The following is a 6,000-nucleotide window of genomic DNA, read 5'->3' as shown; positions in this document are numbered from 1 at the left end:
GGGTATTTTGAGTCGTGCTCACACTAGATATCCCGTCAAATACCCCGTCAAATACCCCTTTCTTTTCTCAGGCTTCACGGGAAATATTTTGTTAACCCAGCTCGCTGTCCACCTTTGGGTGTTTAAAAGTACATTATGGAAGACTTTCAGGGACGTTTATATCCGAACATATTCTGCTGTGTGGGTAATTGCAAAAATGGCGTAAATGAAGCTAATTATCTCAAAATACAGCGCAAGCAGTAACGTTGTGTAGTATTTGCTGGAGAATCTACTGAACATTTCGTTTAGCCTTACCCATATCAATTCACATACTTGTTCAAAATCCATGCCAACCCATACCAACTGTTATCCTTATCACCTGGGCACCTCTGGGTTTACCTGACCCATAAAGTCCTCTAGTTCACACCCACCTGTTACCCATTCCTAATCAGTTCTACCTACACTACCCACCCGCTGGACTGCCTTGCCCTACGTAACCTCTGCAATTTGCGAAAGGTTGAGGAAAGTTTTCTGTCTTTTCCAGTAACTCGGTTGGTGTAAGCGTCCGCTTTCCAGTTCATTCATCAGTGGCGGGCTGGGCTTGAGTCGCTTTATGCCCTAGCCAGAGAGCAAGGCAGGTGTAGAATAATTCTGGTTTCCATGGGCGCCCCTATACTTCGCATATACTGAAAACTATGGTTGATTGAAATGTATTATATAAGATGGACATTCACCCATCAGTTTTTTCGTTGGTCCCTCAGAACGGGATACAGTAGGCAAGGAAATTTTCTGATTTTCTTAATCTTCCTTTGTATCTATTTTGTCAAAGTTTCGCCTACCTGATATGCACAGGGGCGGTTGTAGTGTCCGGTTTGGGAAGGGACGCTGAGTGAAACTGGGCGAAAACGCAAGATGGTGATCGCCGCAGGATGATGTGCGCGCTGCAGGATAATGCGCGTTGAATGGAACAGTTTTGCCATGGGTGTCATCGCTGTAATCTAAAAGTAGCATGGCAGAGGCGTTTCCAGGGCCAAAACAAGTTTCCATCCAGCGAGAAGAATATTGCTGATCGCCAATAGGAGAAAATGAGGAATACTTCGAGCACCAAGGTGCAAAGCTTTGTACTTTCTTCCTTCACAACCAAATTGTAAAGTGGCAAAGGCGTGTTTAGGCAGACCAAAAGAGGGTGCAAAAGGTATAGCGTCGAACCTAAGCCAGCTGTACGGTGATTTAAATGGTCACTGGAAGAAAATGTTTACGTATGTGAAACAGGAGGAAGGAAGACGTTGCAAAGAGAAGTCTCCAGGGGTGGGGGCAATGTGAGGTTGCATCATGTGAAACTATGGGCACAGGAACAGCATGTTACATAACATGTTTTCACTTATGCGTTGTCAGCTTTGCCTGAAAAAGTAGCTATTAGCTACATGCCATAAAGTAAGCTCAGACAAAGAACGACAGAGGAGAGTAGGAGATACCTTAGAATGTGGGGATCATGGTAGCCGACAGCGAACTGGCCAGCGGATGGATGGAGGCCGCTTCAGCATTCAAATCGCGTCTCCCACTTCTTCTCCTTTTGAAAGCATGGATCGTTCATCACATATGTCATACACGTCATTGAACACCGTACTCATTAAAGCAGAAATCGGCGTTGTGATTCAAAGTATATTTCAGACCGCCTCGTCAGCTTTTTCGTTCGAGAATGAAATGTCTTTGTTGCAATAAGGTGGATGTAACAGTTTTGCGGAACATAATCAAGACAAATGTCACACCCGACTGACCAAAACACTGAAATAAGACTTACTATATATTTACAACAGTGGAGCAACCAGCAGCAGCCTTATAATGAAAAACAATCTTACAAGCAGACCAAAACCAACTAAAGTGCACCAATATGATGCATGAATTTTAAATGCTGCTACATGCTTCAGCAACTATACCTGTATTGGAATGACCAACCACATCTCTATCACGACGCATGAACTATGCACCTGCAGGAAGGAGCGCCAGACCAACATTGCGCAAAACCATAACCAAAAGCTCCTACGCTCTGACCCGATCGAAAGCACACTGATTTTAAGATTATGTCCGAGCAAACGCCATTACTAGTTGTTGAGCATCCCTCATCAGAGAAAGAACGCCTGACTTGAACAAACAACTTAAGCCATGCGTGACTGGACCTGTTCAGTCATCCATCCATCCACGCACACGCACACGCACACGCACACGCACACGCACACGCACACGCACACGCACACGCACACGCGCACACGCGCACACGCGCACACGCGCACGCGCACACGCGCACGCGCACACGCGCACGCGCACACGCACACACACACACACACAGATAGATAGATAGATAGATAGATAGATAGATAGATAGATAGAGAGAGAGAGAGAGAGAGAGAGAGAGAGAGAGAGAGAGAGAGAGAGAGAGAGAGAGAGAGAGAGAGAGAGAGAGATATATATATATATATATATATATATATTATATATATATATATATATATATATATATATATAGATATGTATACACTATCGTAAATCGTATTTTCACTCGCTTATACTCTTCCTTTCACAACCCTGCCGCTGCCTATGATATTTTGTAGCCTTCTTCTTTCTTTGCTGACATTAATCCTACGCACCATCGTACTTGTCCCGCACGAACTCAAGCACTATCGGTTCTTTGTTATCCTCCCTATTTCTGTCCCCTGGGTACGCTGATGAAATGTCGCTAGTAAATTCATATGTCGCCCCGACATACCAATTTTTTGGACACTAACTAGTGATCCGTGTTAGTTGCATGCAATTCGTTAAATAAGCTTAGAAATGTGGGTCTTGTTAGGGGGAAGGAAACGTCTTTTCACTCCCGATAATCCACTAAGAAGCCCCTTGACACGAAGGGAGCTCATCGAGTCCCCTCCATTAGCATAAAGCAGTTCTCGCGCCCATCAAATGCTAGGGGTAATGCGGATTCCGTCACTGGGCTCGTGTACACGATTCTGACCACGATTCACGCACACGGTCATTCGGTCCACGTATACTCAAGGCAGTGCGCGACAGCGAAGCGATTCGGGACAGCACGAGAAAATCAGTATAACGCACCGCCACGCATTTTTAATCGACATATAGTGTTCTCCGTTTCGCTGTCTCAGTTGGTTAAGACACCTGCCTTCTGATTCACCCGTTTGTGGCTTGGCGGGGACTAGGATGGTCTGCGATTGGTGGCGACCGGCGGGGTTATGGTCAGGTGACGTCAAAGGGCACCACAAACCTCGCCGAGAATGCGGCACGTTAAGCTCTCGCCCTAAATGCTATCGTTGGTCCGTGATTTCACGATATGATGATGCTGTCAGGGTTCGCGCAACAAGCGCTGATTAGGGTTTGGATCGGATCCCAAAGACATCAATCAAAGGTCTGGAGTAAATCGTTAGAAACTCGGCTTCGTGAAATCAACAGTTGATTCATGGACCAAGGGAATCACTTTATTGTCGCGACAGATTGTACCTTTATAAGACAACTGCCCTCCAGAAGATTTGACGGCACTTCCTCAGTGCCATTCGTATGCGTCCTTCTCTCACCTTTCCCAGCCTCCCTCCACAAATCTTCGAGCTGTGTTTCGGTTCACCCCAATTGAGTTTTTCTTTGAAACTACGATAATATTAGTTTTGATGAAATCAAAAAGTGTCTGTCGGCAAAAGGCGACTGATTTTGCATGTATTAGATCCAGGAACGTAGCCGAGGGGGCGGGGACCGGGGGACTATATCCCTCCCTCCCTGAGCTATGATGTTTACACTTATATCCTTTCGCAGCAAATGGGGCCAAAGCCGGAAATTCGACAGTTCACTTTCGTGTGGGAAATATGCTGGGTATATCCCTCGTTACAGCTATTCCGTTTGTCGCTTGCCTGGCAGTACGTGCGATATGTGTCTTTGAACCTGTCGCTGCTTTCGTGTCCTGTCTCCTATTTCTTCTGTCGAGATTTCAAAAGAACAACGGGTACCACCCGGTGGTGCGTTCACCGAACTTCGTCATATCCATCGTTTAGCAGCACGTCTACAAAAATGGACTCCTATGGGTGATCACAGGCTGGCTGAAGTAAGCCCCGTGGACATAAACCTTTCGTGTGTCAAAGTTCACTGGGCTCGTTTACTCACTTCTGACGGTATTGCAGCCGCCATTTATGGGGCATGCGGTAACTATCGGTACCTTCCCGTCAAATACGTAAGCTTTGGTTCGGGTGGTGCTCGTCGTTTGGCTCCGTTTTTTTAGCTTCTTATTGACTAGTAGTTCAAGGAGAAAGATGGGGGTGGTTGAGGGGGGGGGGGGGGGTACGGGCGCGCCGTCTACTAATGCATTCTGCTCTCTGAAAGAGAATGATGGTAGCGTTATCAACATTATATTTATGGAGGCGTCATTTCTGACTGGCAAGTATACATTAGAACAGGTGCTGCGGCGCAAGCATGAGTTTGTCATTAGCGCAGGGTCTTCCCAAAACGTTGTTGAAAGTGGGACTCGTTTTTTGGAAAGGTTGGGTCTAAAGTGTGTCAAGCCTTGCTATCTTTCAAGTCCATTTGTAAGGATCATTATAATACCAGGCATACCTCAGCGGGACAGTTGATTATACGGCAATTAGGAAAATGTGTGGTATGATACACTACGCACGTCGGACGGAGGGTTTGCATGATCATGGCAGGTGTCTTCACAAACCACTTCCGTTGCAGCTGTCTGGTTGTGAAAATCGATGCCGTGTGTGTGACAGCTGTTCTGCGTCACCTCAGGCACGGATCCCATCGATCCCGAGTTTGACATCATGGCGCCGGGTCTGGGCCATGGACTACCGTATCTGGGGTAGAGGCAGGCAAGGAAGAATGTTTCTACCAGTACGTCCAGCCCGGAGCTCAGTTTTACGTCAGCTTTCACGTGAGTTTGCGCCAGCTTTCACGGGGATGCGGGACTGACCACCGGCTGGGTATCGGGTTTCAGTTCTCACTTCTGTGTCAGATGTGTGAACAGAATGACGACATTCGTCAGGTTGCGTGCTTCGTAACACCAGTCGAAGGTTTGTTCGCTGTTTGAAGGCGATCATCTGCGCGTCTTAATGCATCTGTTGCTGTCCAGTTTGGTTGCTGACGGAGTTTCGAACGGCACTCAGACAAATGTCGACGTACTATAATGAATTTTCCAATGGCGGTTACCGCAAGAATAGTTGTCCGATTTACTTTGCGTTCAACTTCGAACACATGATGTTAAAACTCTAATAAAAGTACCCGAAACTAGTAACGACAGACTCAACAGGAAGCCGGAAGACGCGCGAACGTCACGTGACTGGCTTAACAAATAGACGAGAAATTGACACGCTTAGCTGGATGATCGAGCGGAGAATCACGTGGTGCCAAATGTGTTGTCGCACGTGACACGTGCACGGAAGCGGCCAAGACCAATTTGGCCGGTTTAATGCTTTTTCCGTTTTGTACTGTGTTTCGGTAGCCAAAGTACATGGAGGTGCAAATCCAATGGAAAAGCAAAGTGTTAATTGCTAATTTAAGTTTTGAGCAAAGCACTAATTGCTCTAATGGCAGGCGTTAATTCACGTGTCCAACACGATTTTATGCGACGCATGGTCGTGCCAGTATTGGTCGGGAAAGCCAGAAATGTCAGCATGTTGAAAACGATGCCGAACAAAACACGCTGTCGCCGAAACCGCAGCCAAATTATAATATCGTAATAAATCGTGGCTAAATTTACTTCACCGTGTGCGTCGATTTATCGCCTTTATTTACCCACATTCATTTGCCATTATGTGCACTGTCCCGTTCATACATCACCTTAATCTAAACGGTCCCAACTCAATATTTTCGCGTCGCCAAAATGACACCAGTCGATTGTCCAGTCGCCGGCGACCAGTATTTTAAGTAAAACGACGAAACACGCTCGCGTCGCTCATTCATTGGTCGTGGCGAGAAAGGTGAGCTATAGTGACGATCAAACGCATTACCGGAACCCCTTGCTTTGAGAGA

General features: G+C 46.5%; 1 pseudogene; it reads left to right on the top strand.

The window, feature by feature from the left end:
• LOC119109950 (mitochondrial enolase superfamily member 1-like) overlaps positions 1-4,835 on the top strand; it is a 21,614-nt pseudogene extending 16,779 nt beyond the window's left edge.
• The last annotated feature ends 1,165 nt before the right edge of the window (positions 4,836-6,000 follow it).

This window comes from Pollicipes pollicipes, unplaced genomic scaffold (genome assembly GCF_011947565.3).
Source record: "Pollicipes pollicipes isolate AB1234 unplaced genomic scaffold, Ppol_2.1 Scaffold_7231;HRSCAF=8579_pilon_pilon_pilon, whole genome shotgun sequence".
Taxonomy (NCBI): domain Eukaryota; kingdom Metazoa; phylum Arthropoda; class Thecostraca; order Pollicipedomorpha; family Pollicipedidae; genus Pollicipes; species Pollicipes pollicipes.
The sequence above is the reverse complement of the archived record's forward strand: the minus strand, read 5'-3'. Positions and strand labels throughout refer to the sequence as shown.